Raw genomic sequence first — 21,304 nt, forward strand, 5'->3', positions numbered from 1 at the left:
GAAATTGAGCACTAAGGCTCACAGTGTGAACGTAGCCTAAATAAACCACCAACCCTTGACCTGGATTAGTCAACAAAACAACAGAACACCCTAGAAACCACAATGCAACTTGCTAAAAAAAAAAAAAAAAAAAACAATAACTTAGCAACTACATAGCAACGCCCTGGCAATGTCCCCTCTCTTAACACAATTAAGTACACTTTAAAAAAAAGCATGTTGTGATAATGTCAAACTAACAGTACTAACATTAAGACATATTAAGGTTTAATGACATTTTGAGTTTTTTTTTAAATACCCCCCCATGCTACGCCTATTTGCAGTCTCTCGTAATCATGTCCCCACAGGTTTATATTCTCTTTCTGTGTCTGTGTTTGTCTCCTGTTTGTTTGTTTGTTTTATTTTAATGAGAATTAATTAGCTTTATTAGCCCATGCAGCTTCCTACAAATATCAAAACATCCAAGCCAATCAAAACATTTCATTTTCAGGCAACTTCATGGAAGTAGCAAAAATTTCTCTGTGGCTTTGACTTACAACTCTTTTGGGCTGTTAAATATTTTATTTGGGTAATAAAAAATACACAACAAGACTAGCAATGAACCACTAATAGCTGGTGCCAGAAACTATAGGGGTGCCTTTGAGGAAAACCATTGCTACAGTATGTGCTTTTCTGATTGCAATTCATTAGCATTTTTATAAATGATTATGTTTGGGGGTACTTTTAAATGAAAACTGTATTGTTACATCCAGAGAATCTATGCTCAAGGTGGCAGCTTACATGTATCATCGATAGAAAGTCTTAAGAGACCACCAATACTTATAAAGACAATTAGCAGAACAGCCCAACCTTTAGTGCTAACAAGCTGCACAGAGAAAGAGAGAGAGAAGTGTGCAACCATCTAATTACCAACATCATAATCATTTAAGCATACAGATTATTGATTGATACCAGAGGAGAACAAATATCTATTTAGTGCTATTTACAGAGAGCTACAGTAAGCACTGTTTTCATATAACATGGTTATATATAAAAAGAAAGAGAGCATCTACATCTCCACGTGGAAAACTAAACAAAGGCATAACATATTACAAATTATGTGTGTAATTTATTTGATGAAAATAAAAATCTTATACCAGCAAACGCAACTATTAATAAGCTATGTGTGTATATATAGGGAAATAAATCAACATGTCTGATGCTGCTATTATTGTGGCTGTTCTGAGCAATATGTTGTCTGCAGTACTCGAACCAGCAGCTATTTTTCCTAGGAAATTGGCAAAAAGGTCTAAATCCATAATGGACCTGCATCTTAGTTATGCCATGAGGAAGAGTGTTGTGAAAAATACAACACCATAATAACACGCATTATTCTCAGAGGTCAGCTGAGTTAAGAAAAGCAGCAGGTAATTTGCTCTGAATTTTTTTCAGTGGTTCTGTGAGAAATACACAGTAATGTTCAATTCAGACGAGATTGAAATCACAAATTGCATTTGTGAAAGACAGATTTACCTGACCTTCAGTGGGGAAACTGGCCCCGTCTGAATAGAGTTCTTCTGCCTAATCACATTCAATACAGACTGCAAACTTACATGAGCAAAAAAAAAAAAAAAAAAAAGAAGAAGAAGAAAAAATTTTGCTGGTGGCAAGTGACCAATTTTAATATCCACATAAAATCTAAATTGACCCTACTTACTTGCATACTTGTGCACATTAGTCTTGTGGTACAAAAACAAACAAACTCATACCTACAAATTAATCCACAGAAAAACCTAACTTTTACTACTATGTTCTTGCATTAACAAAATAAATAAATAATTGTTAGCTACAATGTACTTAGTGTGTTCATGTTATACTGTATTGCAAACACTTTTGCTGCTGTTGAGGTGGGATACGGGTAAGGTTAGGGCCAGTGGCTAGGTTTAAGGATGGGTTAAGGGGTAGTGGTAGGGTCAACAGTGAAATTATAGATATAATTACATAAATGTATTACAAAATTAAATACAAGTACAAAGTAAAACATAATGTACACAACAAGTAGGCTATATTGTATCAAATGATTTGCTTAAATGTAAGTACATAGTCGTTAAATAAAGTGGAACCATATGATGGGCTTGGAAATTTCTGCAGGTGATTTACTGAACACTGACGCAACATCGCAGTTCCACAAGGACCAACGCAATCTACTGAGTGCAGCACAAATTAGCGTAAGGATATGTTCGGATTCAGATAATGTATTCTTCTGGCATTAAAAATAAATTAATATGTGTGGAAAAAAATCCTATCTGCGATGCCTCCTCCTAGCAACAACAAATATAGCTATTCAGGCGCAAAATAGTTTAAGCCATGCTTTTTGGGGCATTAAATAATGGCGCAAATACCAGCAAATTTGACTTAATCGCGTTGCGTGATTTATTTAAAATTTATCCTCCCATAAATTTTGCGTCCGAAAGGGATACTCCTATAAATGCATTTTCAATAAGGTCAGACGCAAAAATTTCTGTGTCCATGCCTTTTCAGCGCTAATTCTTCACTGCACGTCTTATATTCCCATAAATTTTGCGTCCGAAAGGGTGAAATGCATTGTATTAACAAGCAGTTATTAAAAAATACAAAAACGTAGAGGGGGGTCTTGCTTCTGTTCAACTGTTGTTGATTGGATGGTGGTAGATCTGATTACAAGCTTGCAGCCAATTGAATGAAGGGGGTGTGTGGTTTAAGTGGATTAATTGATTGGAGATGTCCTGTCTACTTTACCAGAGAGAAGTTGACATTTTGATTAACAAAAGAAAAAGAAACATATACATGGATGAACTGCTCACAATAAGATTGATAACCAGCCCAATCTCACGGCAATTCATACATATTTTACGAGGTGGCTAATTCGTACGACCTCACTCTAATTTTTTTGCTAAATCGTACGTATTTTACAAGTTGCACAATGCGTATGAATTTATACGAATGACCTACACCTAACCCCACCCCTAAACCTACCCATCAGAAAAATCATACAAAATCAAAATTCATACGAATTAGCCACCTCGTAAAATAACTATGAATTGGTCGTGAGATAGCTGTGAGATAACATCTTTATAAAAAATAGATGAACTTTAAAAAGTGCAGCAAATGATACATATTCCAGGTCACTTACTATTCAGGCTTCTGCTTAAACCAGTGACCCCTAAAACAGAATGTGTGAGGCATGAGGATGATGATAGGATAGGAAGAATGAGAGGAATACATTACAGCAAAGAGCTGTTTGGACTCCATTACTGCTGGAATCAGATGGAGAGGGGAGTGATAAAAAGGTGAGCTGTAGGATAGAGAGAGGAAGCATGGATAGATAGCTTTTTTCTTCAGCTGTTTGCCCTTATATGACGACAGTAATTGATTTCTACGCATCACAGAGCAGGAATGATTTGGTGGACCTTAGTGGTTCCTCAGGACCTGGTGGGGCTGTCCAGAGCAGTGCCTGACTGTAAATCTGAGTCTCTGTCGAGTTTAATCTCAGTTTCATCTCACTGCAATTTCCAGATCTATAATTTGTTAGACTTATTACTTGTCAAAGAAATAAGACATGATCAAATATCACACTGTCAACTCTGAGTGTCTCCACAACTCCCGAGACTGAGCCAAACGCACTGACAGAAAAGATATAACTGCATGGCAGACAAGATTAATTCAGTTAATGAATGAAATACCAGTGCTTGCAAGACAGCAAAAAATAGCTTTGGGCAGCAGTATGTATTAACAGATGCAAGATGAAAAAGTATTAGAGTATTACAATGCCATTTCTGCTTTTAGTTAAATTATGAATAGTGTTAATGCTAAGTTTTTGTGTGCAAATTGAATTAAATGCAATTTGGAGCAGAGGAAGAAAAAAGAAGAGGAATTTCAATTTAGTGCATCTGTTTATGCACTATAAAATAATTTAACACACACACACACACACACACACACAAGAAAAAAGAAGGGTAGTTTATTTTTATTGAATATGTTTATAACCATCCAAGCAGTTCACAAAAAAAACATTACATCCAAGTCTATTGCTGTGTTCAGTGTCTTTGACTTTCCTGGGATCCACATTGCTGAAAGACCCTGCTAATTAAGCTTAATTAGGAGATTTTATTCCCTTTAATCCATCCAATTACAGAAATTACAAGTTGTGCTGTACTTGTGGAGTGGAACAGTAACCATAATGATTTGATCCATCATGCCCTGTGATCTTTTACCTCAACCAAACTAATGTTCATTAAGTCACTTACCCTTATTTATTTTGTTTGGTCAGTTTGTTTGCTTTTGTGGTCTGTTGTCTGCAGTATTAAACAAGCTTACCATGATGAAAGGGCCAGGCCTGGGGTTGGTCATTTCCCTCATATAATTACACTTCCGTTAAATGGGGACAGTGAGATTTTATATATGAAATACTTTCAGCAAGGATTCATTAAATTGCACAAATGTCAGTAAAGACTTTATATTTTTATTTCAGAATGCTATAAATGTGGTTCTTTTGGACTTTATATCCATAAAATTATATTAAAAAAATAAAAAAGAGTTAAAAATGTGATTAAATCAGATTATATGTTGTATGTGTTGTTAGAATTGTTATTGTTTTTTTTGTTTCTTGTGAGTATATTAGGATTATTTGTGTGGTTTCTGAAGGATCATGTGACACTGAAGATTGGAGTAATGATGCTGAAAATTCAGCTTTGATCACAGAAATAAATTACATTTTACATTATAATAAAATATAAAATCAGTTATTTTAAATTGTAATAATCTCTCATAATATTAGTGTGTTTATTTTATTTTTTATTTTTTTACTGGATTTTTAAACAAATAAATGCAGCCTTGGGTAGACTAAAATCTTACAGACCTCAAACTTTTGAACAGGTGTTCCTGTGGCTCAGTGGTAGAGCATTGCGTTAGCAGCGCAAAAGGTTGTGGGTTCAATTCCCAGGGAACACACATACTGATTAAAAAAAAAAAAAAATGTATAGCCTGAATGCACTGTAAGTCGCTTTGAATAAAAGCGTCTGCTATATGCATAAATGTAAATTACTTTCTAGGGGTAGTTAATAAGTGTTAGAGAAGATAAAACATTGCTATTAATTTTGCACATTTTGTAAAGAAATGCACAACATGAATTTGGTGTCTGATGCTGGTGTGTGAAGCTCTTTAATGTGCATATGGCTCGGTTTGCACACTAATATTACCCTGTGGTTCAGTGAAGCTCATTGTACCAGTTTCTGCTGTCACTGATGTGTATGATTTCACAGCACAGTCATTTCATCTGAGGAATATGACAGCTCTTTGAAAAGGTGATAGCAAGAGACTAAAAAAATGAATGTAAGCCCAGCCACGCTTTTCCCATTTGTTTATTCTTGTTTGAGAGATTTATTCTATTCTCAAAGACGACAATTTATTTATTCTTGATATTGCACAGGAGTTGAAGAAATATGAAAATTGTCATACTTTGCTCACCCTCATGTCATTCTAAACCCATTCCACTTCTTTACTGGAACACAATAGGAGTTTTTAAGAATGTTCACAGTGCCCTTTTTAAGACATTAAGCCACCAAGGACTGTCAAGTCCCCGAAATAACAAACAAACACACAAGTAAATAAATAAATAATGCTGTACACTTAAGTTAACTTGTACTGTAGCTTTGACTGAGAAAAAAAAATCAACTTTATTTTATTTTTGGTTTTACACCAATATGTGCAAAGAACAAAGTGCAAATATGATTTAAGAACTATGACCATTTTTATCTCTTTCTCTGTTAGATCTGTCACATGGGGCTTCAGAAGACCAGGGCCCTCATTTATGTACAGATGTGTGCATAATAGGTGCTTATGCACAGTTTCACACAAAGTGTGTGATCTCCCAACTTGTACTTATATGTAGGAATGTGTGTAAGTATAAGGACAAAATATAGAACCTTTTCTATGCAGTTTTTTATAAATGAGGACCCTGGAATCTAGCACACGTCATATGGAGCACACTTTTATTATGCATTTATGGGTTCTATATAATTTTTGGGTATTCTATGTAATTTATGGGTCTTAACAATCACTGATCTCCATATGTTTGTATTGTTTGGAAAAGAGCAGCATAGACATTCTTAAAAACATCTTATTTTGTGTAAAAAAAAAAAAAAAAAAAAAAAAAAAGATTTTTTTGATGTTATTAGTTGATGATGGAATATTATTAGGAAATAATTATGGACTATTTTTACAATTTTTAAATCTAAATACAAATTATTATAATTCTTAGTGTCATCTTACAAAATCCATTTTGATTCTCTAAACGTGACCTTGCTGTATTTCCAATATGTCCACAAAGACATTTCCACATTGCAGACATGATAACATGGAAATGAGCATCAGAGGCATCAGAGAAAAGATCCACACACAAATCCTCTCAGAGCAGGAGAGTGTGTTTATCTGATGTGGGTGTTCAGTTCTTCTTCAATACACTGAGGCACATGTGTAGCTTCCTTTCCACTGGCAAAACCAACCGCAGAATAAACACCATCAATCTGCCCAGCACACTAGCGCTATCCAGCACCCCATCAATCATTCTGAGCACCCCTTCCTCTCTCTCTCTCTCCCTCTCTCTCTCTTTCTCTCTCTCTCTCTCTCTCTCTCTCTCTCTTACTTACTCTCTCTGTGCTGCATTGCAATGGGATGCTGTATCTATGGCAACTAGACTCATTAAGCAAGCAGAATGAGTCGTCTTGCACTGGTTTTTTTAATAGTTGCATTAGTATTAATGAACATATGACACAAATAAGTGCTCAAAGTGATCAAAGATTCACTCTGCCTCGATGCAACACACACAGCTGCACACCTCTGCTCGGCCACACCCTTTCTTTCTGTCTGTCTGTCTCGTCATGCCAGACGTATCCTCACATCTCGTCTTCTTTCTTACTAGGCCTATCAAACAGGTTTTCTTTAAAGGTACATGAATATTTTATTAGCAAGATGTTCACCTCTAGATAGTGGTGCGCGATGAAGTGTAGAATAGCAGCAGAAAGCTACCCGTTAGCATTCCCATTCTTCTCAGGGACAGTTGCTGAACTGTTGCAGGACCTTCCAGAAATATTCAGTTTTAAATCTGCTGTCTTTACCCATCACTGGACAAAAACTACCTAATCTGTAAATGCCATGTGAATAATGATTCTAGAGCCAGAGAAAATCCATACTATGATGAAACATTATGTTGTAAAAAAAAAAAAAAATCAATCAAATTCTGAATGCCCTTTCATTGATAAAAATGCTTTTCAAAACTAGACTGGCTATGGTATCTACCAGAAGGGGTTGATTGGGCCATGCTAACTTAATGCTGTTTGCTAAATCAAGCAACAAACTTACTATTGCTCATACTGAGAGTTAGTAGTTTGAACAAACACCTATAAAGGCCCTGATATACTCAAGGTGAATTCGATTTTTGTTCTTCGCTCAGGGGTAAAGGGATTTGAAATACCAGAGGAAGGGTTTACTGTTAGCAAACATCCTGATGCTGCCCACAATGTTGAGAGTGGTGTTTAGATGAATAGGTAAATCTCTTATTAATGAAATAAACATTACAAAAATGACAGTGGTGAGAAAACAGCAGTTAAGAAAGCACCAGATCATAGCAATGTGGACATGTTTGCATCAGATCTGCAATTCGGCACATAAATAAAGTCCAGTTTGTATTAAATATGGAAAAACTTTTATTTTTAAATTTCAATTTCTACTAGAAATGAACTGGAAAAGATTTCCACATCAAAGGCAGAGCCCCAGAGCCACACCTATCTATTGCATAATCAACACGGACCTATGGTAGTCTGAAAGTGTTTTCCAGCCAGGGAGAACTTTTCCAGAAAGTTCACATTGGAAAGCTGTTTAAAAACTCCCTAAAACAAAATCCAAACAAACTTCACTTATGCCTCACTATTTAATTTTTTGATTTTGCTTCTGGAAAGTTTGTGCTGGCGAGCTGTTCTAACCAAATTTTATCATACATGGTCTTTCTTCAAATAGCTTGAAGTATATCAGACCTTTAACTAAGTATTGCACTTTAAATGAAACCTCAAATCACACAGCTTCTATGGAGAGATGTAACATTATTTGTCTAAGCGATCATTAAATCACTATATCACTATATCACTAATCACTTGAAAATGTTGTGCATCAGTTGCTGTTGTGGTCTTGAGCAGATCAATGCTTTTATTTTTTCTCATAAATTTCTTTTTTGACTGAAATATCAAGATGCATGCAAAAGTTAAGCATATAGAGTACAGGTGGCTAGAAAAATCTGGCTGTGCTTGTATATTATACAGCAACTGTTGAGGAAATTTACTTTAATTTTTTTAATTTAATTTACTTTACACTATAGTGTACATGTAAAAAATAAAAGTTTACCTTAGTCTTTACAGTTTCAGCCCGGCAGCTGATAAAACATCAAAATGACATAGAAAGGCATATACTGTAAGAATATTGGCTCATGATTTAGGCCACTAAGCTCCAAGCAAAAGCAAAGAAACATGCTAAAACACACAGCAGTTCTTAACACTGTATAGCAATCATCCACAACACCCTATAAATGTGGTGTGACTTCTGCACCACTCATATTTTCCTCAGAAAATGTAAAAGTCAACTTGGAGCTGTTTCATCCTTTTGCATAATTTAGGTGTAAGGGATCTCCCAGACCTCTGAACACACACAGACCCGTGTGCAGACGGCACATTTGTAGCAGATTATATCACAGGAGCGTGTTAATGAGGGTTCAGCACTGTGTGTGTCTAATTAATCCCAGTGGAATTAATCGTCAGAGGAGGGATCAAGATCTACTCAATATGGAAATGAGTGTCAACTGTGAGTTCATTCTTCACCTCATCAGTATGTGCGCCAACAGGTGTATCAGACATAAGGGTATGTGCAGGATAAATGAATGGGTCAGAGGTCAAGTCAAAGGACTGCAATACAGATTATCTATGTGTAATAAGTTATGAACCTGCTCAAGACAATAGCCCTTCTCCCAAAAAAGAGAAAACAAAATAATTCAGTATGGTGGGTGAGCATGAATGTCAATTTAAAAATATTCATTCAATAAGTTTATTCTTACAACAGAATCAAATTGTTAGTTTAAAAAACAACCCAGGCTTTTGAAAAAAATGCTTGTGGCAACCACCCAGTGATATTACATTGTTTTTTTTGTTAGATTTAAAAATATTCATTCAATAAGTTTATTCTTACAACAGAATCAAATTGTTAGTTTAAAAAACAACCCAGGCTTTTTTTTTTTGTGAATGTGGCAATATTTTACGTAGTTCGTTGTATGTATTGCAGAAGTTAATAAATGAAATGTCTGGTGAGTGGCATTAAAATTCTCTATTATGCTTAAAAATAATGTACAGCCCACACTAAACCCTACTCAAAACCTAAACGATAGTGTTAACAAAAGCAATCTGGGGATAAAAAAAAAGCATTTGCTGCAGCAACCATGCTATTTTACCTTGCTTCTTCAAGACTTTGAGCTGTTTATCGAGTGTCGTAACTTCTATTTTAATGGATTGGTACCCAAGAGCTCCACATCTAAAATGCATTGCTGTACCAGGTGCACTACCAAGCAATTTTACTATGTCAGAAAAGCCATACATAAGGAGCTCATTATACAATGAAATGTCAAAATGTATTAGTTTACAATTCATGCGCTATGGTTGAAGTGTTTTGAGGTCAATATCTTTGTGTTGTGCAAGGAACTATGTGAAAATGAGTCTTTAATAATCAATTATCTGCTCCTGTAATCATAATTTTAGAGAACAACAAAGAAAGTCTTTACTGGTGCCAATAACCTCGTGGGTAGTATGCCGACATATAGCGCCGTTGCACATTGGGCGTCCCGAGTTCAAATCCCGGATTGCGGATGTTTCCTGATCCCCCCTCCCCTCCTACTTTGCTTCCTGTCTAGAATACTGTTCTGTCCTAATAAAAAAGGCAAAAACATAAATCTTTAATGTGACAAACAAACAAAAAACAATGAAAGTTGTTGGTGTTTTTCTGCCGCTATGTTTATTTCACTAGAAACTGTAGTAAATGTATGTATAGGTACATTTCTTGAATTTTGCAAAAATGTATGTAGGTGTAAGGTGCCTTTTCCGATGAGCCTACAGTAGATTGCCAAACACTATTGGAATCAACTATTTTATCAAGATGTTATCAAGATCGTATTTGCCATTGCTATATTATAAGATTCATATTTGCTGCCAACAGGGTTAGGGTTAGGTTTCTGCAAGACTCCAAATAAACAGTCACATGAGAATCTCAAGAGATGTCACACAATGAAGGTTACCATTTAGTCAGGCCCCTATATTTGTGTGATGCTTATCAGTGACTGTTAAGATGGTTTCTATATACAGCATGTATAGAGTTCCAAAGCTCATTTGGTTTTCAAACAAAGTAATGTTTTAGATATCAAAGAGAAAGAAATACTGAGAGATGCAGACCAAACAGCAGAGATGTTTAGACTCCCTCATGTGCTGAGAGACTACAAAATGAAACAGTGAATCTCTGTTCAAATAAAAGCTGATTGCACAAACAATGCCTGCTGTAAAGTCATCCAATTGGTTTGTTTTTCAAGAGGCTTTCGAACATAACTTTGTATTTCATTTGAATAAATCCATAGCAGCAGGCCCACAGTAGGAAAGGATTGCTCCGCTTCATGGCGCTTCAGCAGATATGTATTCCCTTGACAAACTGTCTGCAGGGTATGATATGAGTTCTGCATAGTTAATTTTTACATACAAAACAGCCACAGCTTTCAAGTACATGCTGCATGGGTAATAAAAAATGAGAGCATTAAATCATTAATCTCAAATAGTTTACCAGCTGCTTTCTACATTAGAATGGAAGTAAATAAAAAGACAGAAGCATGCATTTTTAATGTCCAGATATCTATAAACTGTCAGAATATGCAGATGATTTGGGACGAATTCTACAGAATGGAAATTAACCAATGCTTTAGTACTTTCTCAGAGACAAAGACTGGAGTCACAGGTTTAATAATTCAACAAAAGTCTTTAAAGGTGCATGTGAGAACGTACTGGTGTGCCCAGCTCTGAGCGTTTGTATCTAGAGAGCGTTTACTCTGAGCCGCTGTCAGACGGGAGTCCCAGGAGAGCGAGTGGAGCATTAGTATGCTTCTCACCGCCTGCACACTCTCAGATGCTGTGTGTGCTGTGCTCCACAAAACAGGTGTCAATATGCCACAGTAACACACACGAGGTACCATTAGATACTAAATAAACCCTCTTAGAAACCCTCTGTTGCGCACAACACAAGTTTAATCCAAAATGTTGCTCAATACGGCAGCTGTAAGAAAGGAAGTTAAAAAACAAAACAAAAGTTTCTCATATCTCACATTAATTTTGTATGCCTATATTAATTAATTCTTTTAGTTTGCAGAAGATACTTTAAAAATGCACTACAGTATATGCCTATGTATTAAGGGTCTTTTGAAATATGGGAAGCATTATAGAATGGAGTAACACAAACACAATCTATTCAGTAAATCTGCCTGAATTTAAATGATTTAAACATTTTATGGCTGCATTTTCGGGATTTTGCTTTCGGTTCAGTGTAGATTAGTTACCATTTGAATGTAAATTTAATTTAAATTTGAACTCATGATAAGAATTTGATCATTTATAGCTATTACTGAGTGAAACTTTTCATGAACAGTTTGCATGTGCATTATAGCTGAATTAAATTAAAGAAACTATGGAAATATTCAGATTGTATTGAACTGTGTAAACCTGGCAAACCATCTTAAATATAGCTTCCGCTGGGCATTACCAAGAAGGCCGCTGTCTGTTTTACGCAACAACAGTAAACAATTTTTTTTTTTTTTTTTTTTTTTTTTTTTTTTTTTTGTGAGTGTGATTGTTATTGTTTGTTACTATTTTTGTTTTAATATATTCTTTTTTTTATATTATATATATCATATAAATATCATAAACACTTCAAAACAACACACTAATGATGCATTTTGATACTAATCTTATATGTATTCTTACTTTAATATTGCAACTTGCATCTGCACATTATGACAGCACAAGTGAACTAATTTTGCACTAGAAAAAAAAGGCATAAAGAATGTATTATAGTAGTCTACACATAAAAATGTTAAGATATTTTTTTTACAAGGACTTTTTACACCTTGACACGTTTAAATATTTGGTTTCTTTTGCCATTTCCCTTCAAGAAATACGCTATTTTTGTTTACTAAACTTTACCATTTAAGACTAAAATTAATGCATATGAAATACTGACTAAATTTAAAGGATACTTTTATCCAAAGACGGAAACATTGACAATCAACCAATCAATAAATAGCGTTTTTTATTTATTTATTTAATTTTTTTTTTTTTTGGTGTTAGTTGGTGTAGAATAGGGATGTACTGTACAGTATGTGTGTGGCAAAGGGAGAAGATTAATTTGATTGTGTTCTGCAGGTAACAGTGTAGATTGCTCTGAAGGGTGCAGCCAATATCTGCATGAAAATGACAAATCTGTCTCCTTGTACCTCTGTGCTCCTGGAGACACACTCCAGTGGCAATCTGCACCCAAGACTATTTCTAAAATCCCTCCTAGAGCAGGATGAAACAAGATAAGAGGCAAAGCAGCCATCTCACCATTATTACTCATCCCATGAACTACTTCAGCCTCAGTCTCCGGGCCGCTATTTCGCTCTGTTCTTAAGCACCGTGAGCTGCCTCAATAGGTAGCATTGGCTTCTGATGCAAAGGCTGTTTTATGAGCAGCATAATTATACTTTGTTTTGGCCAAACAATAAGCATTGTATATATATTCATTGTTGAGAAGTTAATCCCCGAATACACTGCAATGAAAATCCAAGATGGCAGTCAAAGCAATAAAAATACTGATTATGACATAATTCACAAAATATAGAAATTTTGTCTGTGGTGGCACAGAAATCTTCATTATTTCAATATAGACATGTATTTGACTACTGGACTGTTTAAGTGCCTAAAACACAACTAAATACAATTCATTTGTACGTAAGTTGTGAATTAGACCAGGTAATACTGAATTAATATAACCATTTTTGTATTATTTTTGTATTACCTCTAGTTATTTTAATAAAAGGCCTCACTCTAGCTTTATTGCTCAGTCAGCTTGGTTCTGGGTCTCAACACCCCAAAAGCTTGTTCTCCATCATTGCACAGGCCTACTCATGGATGAGACATGCAGATAGTTTAAAGTTTAGTCAAACTTCACTGTATTTTATATAATCAGTGAGCTCTAAAAAAAAAAAAAAAAAAAAAAAAAAAACATTCTATACGTTTTTAAAGTTGTTTAATTTAATTAGTTTTGTCAGTTTTGTATAGAGTTATTAGAGGTATTTAAGGAAAGTTATATTTTTATTTTTTATCTCCAATAATGTGAAAAAGGGGCGGAAGTCATCAACACATAAATGGCAGAATGTAAAATGAGTTATTTTATGCATTTCATACTTTACAAATTAACGAAAAATTAACGCATATTTTCTAGTACAACTGCACTGTGCTCAAATTTAGCCTACTTGTGCATTAAATTACAAATAAAAAATTACATATCTTGCGCCCTGTTGTTATCACGAATTGCAGAATATTTCAGTAAGCCTACATGCATTTGAGAGACCTTCTTAAATGTGATGCATATAAACATGCAATTTTGGTGATTTCATGCCTTAACTGATGATAACTAATGATGTATGCTCATAGTTTCTTGTGTGGGTTATTTATGATGAAGGGATAGCGTGCGCCTCATATTCACGTATAGTTGTAGAGCGTGCGTTTTGTGTGCACAATAAAACATCTGACAGAACAGGAAAGTTTGTTTTACTGACATATAACAACATCTTATCAAACCGCATTTCACTGTTGTCCTACTGAAGCTCACTTGGCACCTGTACCTTTTCCGCACTCGTTTTAATCGCACGCCGAAGGAAAGCTGAAGTGCACATCTAAAAGTCTCCTGTTTGTTGTGGTCGTAAAGAGATACGGCAGTTCCGCGTCTCAATGAGTTTATAGTAAATACATTTTTGAACTCATTAAAAAAGCTAAAAACCATTAAATAAAAACGTTTCATTACATTAATTTAACAAATAAGCTTTTGATTATTTATAACGTTTTATTAAAGGGGATTTTCACATAATGATTTCGACAAAATGGCGCCCCCTATGTGGGACCCCCATGCACTGCATACACTACATACCCCGTTTTTTTGCTACACTGATACAGATAATATAATATTACTGAAATGTTAATGAAACAAGATCATTTAAGTGTACTTAAAAGAGTATGCTTTGATGACTACATTTAAAAAAAAATTAAAATTAAAAGTTTTAATTAAAACTACATTTTAAATCATCATGTTTTAATAATCTGTTGTCATGCTCTAAAGAAGTACACTCATTTTAATGTTAACTAACATACGAAAGAACATTAGAGTAATTTACAATGATATTACATTTAAAGTTAATTTATTTTAAACACATCATCATTACAAATGTGTAATTACATATATATCTAAATACATCCCTTAGAGGTTTCAACAGAAATTACACTGAAGTATATTTTTAGTTTACCATAAATGCCTTTTAGCACATTCAGTACAAGCATATTTCAAAGACAATATAAATCATATATAAAGATGTACTTAAGTTGGTCATAATTACATAAACGATAATACATTTTCATGGAGTTAAGTGTCAGAAAACATCAAAATCAGTTCACACACAACAAATACTGCTTGAAGAAACATTGGCCAAATTTTGAGAGACGACAAAATTGATTTAGACGCACCATAAGAGAGGTATGATGAATATAGATTTGATAGTAAGTCCCTGTTTGGCATGGCATATAATTCAAACCTCTTTAATAAAATAGCAGCATTAAAATTAAACAGCAATAATAAAGCAACAATAGCCCCTCATTAAAGTTGCAGGGAAACAAATAAAAGAGGAATTAATATTACAACAAATGTAATTATGAATAAAATAATTTTATATAAAATACTAATGCTTTGATATATAAGATATAAATGATGATAGTCAATAATAATAAGAAGAAAAATGAATGACAGTTTAATTATACCCATAGGTTGTATTTAATAACCAGTTTGACCCCCGAGACCCCCTGTAGAGCCAGTTGTGGTTAAAATGCTGCTCATGCATGCAGTAGAGGCTGAGATAGTCTCTGTGTATCTCCCTCATCATGCTCTCTTCCCTTCCCCCTGTTGTGTCTCTCTCTGTCTGTCACCTTCTTTGAACTTCCCCTTCCATCCCCCTTCTGTTCTGTACTGCAGCTTCATAAGGGATACTGAAGACCAGTCGCTGTATGTCTTTGTGTCTTCACTCCACACCTTAGCTCTGTTCCTCTGCAATCATGTATCTGTCTCTGGACGCGTAACCCTGCAGCCACAGGAGCGGACGTGCGGCTGGAGATGTAGTCCGCATTACGCCCGTCTGAATTAGTGTCTGGGGACGCGGTTATGCCTCCGTGCTGGAGATGAGGACATCTCCTATGTAATAAATCATCGCTTACTGTTAATTAAAGCCTCGTCTGAACTACGCTCCAAGAATGTGTGTGTGTTTATAGCTCTGACTAGGGAAGATGTGTTAAACTGTGTGCATGATTGCGTTTATGAAAGCCAGTGCCCCTGACGGTCGTATCCTTGGAATGATATGACAGCGGAGAAAAGTGGCCTTTACAGCAAGACTATTAAAAACCGAGGGACGATGAATCCTCAAGCCCTGTGTGGCAAATTTGGGCACAACAGAGCAGCAGTAATATTGTGTTGAAATGGATTTTGGAAGGACAGACTAGTTTAGAAAGACATCTCCAGATGGCAGACAAGGTCATTGTCAGCGAATGCCCTGCTTTGAGTCTGTGCCAATACAATACTGTAGAAAGAACCGCAGATTTACACAGAATTCAGACATTAAATTCAACATGAAGTTACCTTAAAGGACTAGGTGGTACTATCCCAATCCTAAAATTAACACACCTAGTCCTAAAAGGTAACCTTATGTTGACTTTAATGTCTGAATAATCACTTAACTTGTGTAATCTAAAGAACAAAGACTTCAACAAAAAAATGTATGTGTAGAAAGAGAAGTGTTGTTTTTTTTGAAAATGTGATTTTTTTTTCTCTTTTAGTTTTAATATTTTTATTAAGTTTTTTTAAAATAAATTAATTTTTTGTTGTTGTTGTTGTTGTTGAACATATTTTGAGGTAAAAGATATTTTGAAGAATACTGGTAACTAAATATTTGATGGAAGCCATTGACATTGCCAATGGCTACCATTAACTGTTTGGTTACCAACATTCTTCAAAATTTGTGTTAAAAAGAAGAAAAAAAAACCTTTTGCTTCCAAAATGTTTGTACTTAGCAGCAAGAAACCTGATTTGATGTCAAGGCAACCAGTATTGAGAAAACACCCACTAGCAACCTCTTTCCCAGCCGCTAGTGTGAATGAGCTTTAGTAGACTGTGAGTTTTTATTTATTTATTTATAACTATAACACATTTATTTATTTAATTATTTCTAAATAAGAAAGAAATTTGCAATTACAAGAAACAAAATCTGGGAAATACAGTCAGGTCCATATATATATGGATACTGACACAATTTTCATACTTTCGGCTCTGTGTGCCACCAGAACAGAATTAAAAAGAAAACAATCAAGATTAAATTGAAGTGCAGACTTTAAGCTTTAATTATAAGGGTTGAACAAAAATAAAACATAAAATGCTTAGGAATTACATCCATTTTTATACACAAATAAATAAATATTAACTAAATAAATAATGAAAATAATCATAAATCATAAATAAAATGTTCATTTTTAATATTTTGTTGATAATCCTGTGCAGACAATGACTGCTTTAAATGTGGAACTCATGGACATCAGCAGAGACCGGGTTTGCTCCTTTGTGATGTTTTCCAGGCCTTTACTGCAGCTGACTTCAGTTGTTGTTTGTTTGTGGGTCTTTCTGCCTTTAGTTTTGTCTTCAGCGAGTGAAATGCAGCTCAGTCTGGTTGAGATCAGGAGATTTGAAAACAGGAGACTTGGCTTTTGGAGAATATTCCACTTTTTACCTTCAAAAACTCCTGGGTTGCTTTTGCTGTATGTTTACGGTCATCGTCCATTTGCACTATGGAGCGCCGCAAATCCACTTTGCTGCATTTGGCTGAATCATATTATGTGCTGCGTCATCCGCTGGAACGGCTTTCGCGTATGACAGTTAACAGAAGTAAAAGAAAAGTGTTTATTACATTTGAAATATGGATATTTTTCTTACAAAAACGCATGCATTCACTACAGAAGGTCTTTAGGAGCCGTGTGAGGCATGTTTTATCATGAATGCGAGCTTTATTTGACGACTTGTGGACTGTTCAACTGCAACACCTGCTGACTGCAATGATAGAGCTCGGAATAGCCAGAACAATTTTTAATATAACTCCGACTGGATTTGTCTGAAAGAAGAAAGTCATATACACATAGGATGCTTCATGGGTAAGTAAAAGACAATCAAATTTTAATTTTTGGGTGAACTAACCCTTTAAGAACTGGTTTGACCAACTAGCAGTTAGCCCATGGGAAATCAGTCTTACTTTTCGGATTCAAATTAGACAAAACTATCTTTTTTTCATCTGACTTTAAAGTGTTATAACCAGTCTTGAAGAAAATAATTAGATGACTAACTTTGTAACACTAGTCTAAGCAGTTTATGCAACCTGTCCCTAGTGTCAGACATACTGTAGTCACAGCTGGGGGACTATTTTCTGTAGACTGTTTATAATTATTTACATGTGTTTTGTGCAATAAACGATTATACTTGAAGGGATAGTTCACCCAAAAATGAAAATTAGCCCATGATGTACTTACCCTCAAGGCATCCTAGGTGTACTTCCAATTAACTAAATAGTTTACTTTAGCTCAATGACGAGACAGAAAAGTAAATTATTTAAGTCGGATGAAGTATAAAATGTTCTTCAGAGTAACAACAAGGCATTTGCACTTTTTTCACTGTATGACAGTTAGCGGAAGTGGAGAAAAGTGTTTATAATGTTTTAAACACAGATATTTTTCTTACAAAAATGCATCAAATCGCTACAGGAGGCCTTTATTCAGCCCCCAGAGCCGTGTGAGGCACATTTTATTATGGATGCATGCACTTTATTGGATTTCTTTTGGACTGTTGAAAAATAACACCCATTCACTGCCATTATAAAGCTTGGAAGAACCAGGACATTTTTTTATACAGTATATATCTCTCAGTTAAAATATATTTGAAAGGGTAACAGATTTGTAATGGTAGGCTTGGAGGTGTTTGGTTATGCAAAGCCTTCCTTTAAAAAAGTGCACAGGTTCTGTCCGGCCTATTAATGTATATCCATTACAATTTCAGAAACATGCAGTGTGTGCGTCTGTGAGGAATAACTTCATCCATACTAATTCTTCTACTTGACGCAGTATTTAGAGCAGCGGAATTTAAATCGGAGTCACTGGAGGAGGAAAGCGAGGGAGGAAAAGTGTTTTTGCTCTGGGTTTTCTGGCTGTTGTAGCAGTTCGGTGTTCTTTGATGAAGCTGCCCACTCTGACCTGAGCCAGAAACTCACTCTGTTTCCATCAGAATCCTGCTGAATATTATCACACTAATCCCTAATTACCAATCTCTCTCGCTGCAGGGATTACCAGTCTCATGCATACCTCCACACAAACACAGAGGAATAACTTAGATCCGGTTCATACAAACGCTAGTGCTTCGTAAGCCTCTGGGAAAGGTCGGAGAGGCACAGAGATCAGAGGTCAAAGATGATCTGAAATATGCTCGCTGTAATCACTTCACAAGCTCACAGCAGTAAGATGCTGAAATTTAAGATAGGAAGCATATAAGTGTTTCAGTCTTTTCTCATCCAGGTATTCTTGTGAAAAAGCTGTGCCCTTAAAAATACTTATAACAGCGATAATATACTTTAAACTAATATACTTACTTGTGAACTGGATGCAATGTTTTCAGACACTTAAATGCATGGTAGCTGTAATGAAATGAAAATGTCAAAATTGTTTACAATTTTATTTAATGCAAATAGTTCAAATTAAGCATGCTTTTTAAATTAACTTAAGACTTGTGTACATCTTTATATGCATCATTATTTGTCATTTTGTTTTGTTAAATTCTGTGTATTTATATATGTAAGGGATTATCAATGGCCAGCTGTGCATTAAACGATTCGAATGCACGATGTGGAAGCGAAGAACCACCCGACATGCAGCGGAGTGCATTCAGATCGTTTAATGCACAGCTAGCCGTTGATTATCCCGCTTAAGCCATGGTCATTTGCGAGCATTCACATATTAAATATGTTAATAATATTTGCGCTGCAATATTTGACCGGAACGATAAAAATGATGGTTATTTTTGTCAGTTACAACTTGTTATATGTTACTATGGTTACCAATTTTTATATGAAGTGCATTAATATAGAACGTGATTAAACTGACCTTGAACTAACTGTGCAGTTAAACTAATTTAATCAACACCTGCCAGCCAATCAGAATCGGGTATTCAGACAGACCATGCCATAAACATATAAACACAGCAAAATCTTCTATTTTTGGATGTGATTAGTCATGATTAGTCAGCACTAATTATCTGCAAATAGAGGTTTTTAGAAATGTTCTTTTAAGATCTGAAGAACAAGTGCACATTTAAGACAATTAAATGCACTTCATCACAAAGGTAGACAAGAAATGTACTTGCATGAAAATAGCTGCAATGACGTGTTAATTAAAAATAAATAGAGTACATCTAAGATGTAAATCAGGCATTCTGTATAAACTAAACACAGTTGGTATCTACAATACTACATCTCTTATATTAAACCCTTAAACACTCACTTTAAAACCCTTTTCTCTGCAGATATTGAGTATTGTGGTCATTTATCACCATGAGACTTTATTCTGCTGAGTTGTTTGTAGTTTCCCTTATTGCAGTTTCTCGACTGTCTCCTCAGCACTAAATGAACTGGATTTCTGCTTGGATTTCTACATGCTTTTCCCCCTCATCTTAATTCTTTCTTCTCTTTCTCCCACAGAGGGGGCAGATAAATGGCATGCTGTGCTCTTTTAATGGGGAGGTTGGAATAAAGGTTTAGTGTTTTTATCTGTGTGTTGCATAAATGTTGTGTGTTCATTGCGACTATAGTGACTGTTGTAGATACGTTTAGATGTTCTGTTGTGTTAAGTGCTAATGTTAAAGGGATAGTTTGCCCAAAAAAAATGAAAATTCTCATGTTCCAAACCCTAATTAACTTCATTCTTCAGTGGAACACAAATTAGGAATATTTATTTTATTTTATTTTTTTATTTTTTGTCCCTATAATGACAAAGTCAGTGAGGTCCGGTGTTGTTTTGGACTTTGCTGACTCTCGTTGCATGGACATTCTTCAAAATATCTTCTTTTGTGTTCCATTGAAGAAAGAAAGACATTGGGGTTTGGAAAACTGAGAATGAATAAATGATGGCAGAATTTCGTTTTTAGGTGAACTATCCTTTTAACTAACCACATGAGTTACATTAGTGTGTTTATCATATTTTGTTATGTACATTGATGAGCATCCAACAGCTGTTCCCTGTTAGTCAGACAAATGTCTCTCATACCAATCAACAGCTGTTCCCTGTTAGTCAGACAAATGTCTCTCATACCAATATATATTCAGTCCATGCATTTTTATGCTGAATTTGTTCACTCACATTGTGAAGAATCTCAGAATCTCTTTTATGTAAGTATCGCTTAAGTGTTAAGATATCAGTTCTCACTCAGGTTGATGTAAACTAACCATGTGTTACAGTATATTGTCTGTACCTTTCACATTCTTAAGCATATTTATTTTTTTAATATATTTTTGTTTTTTTTTTTTTTTTAAGTTTTTTTAATTGGTGTTACTCATGTTTTAATACTGTTAATTTGATATACAGCTCATTATGAAAACCAAAAATTCTTATTCAAATAAATTCGCATATCATGAAAAGGTCTCAAACGAGCTATTAAACTAATCAAAAGAATCAACTAATTAATCTAAAACCCTGCAAATGATTCCTGAGGATTTTTAAAAAATCCCGCCTGGTGCATTACATCAAAAACCGCAATTTCTGGTTAGGGACTTGCGACCAGACTGCTGTCCAGAAGGCCATATTGACCCTCAATTTAGGTAGAGGGTAAGGCACAGAAAGAAATTTGA

This window comes from Cyprinus carpio, chromosome B23 (genome assembly GCF_018340385.1).
Source record: "Cyprinus carpio isolate SPL01 chromosome B23, ASM1834038v1, whole genome shotgun sequence".
In the NCBI taxonomy this organism is placed as follows: domain Eukaryota; kingdom Metazoa; phylum Chordata; class Actinopteri; order Cypriniformes; family Cyprinidae; genus Cyprinus; species Cyprinus carpio.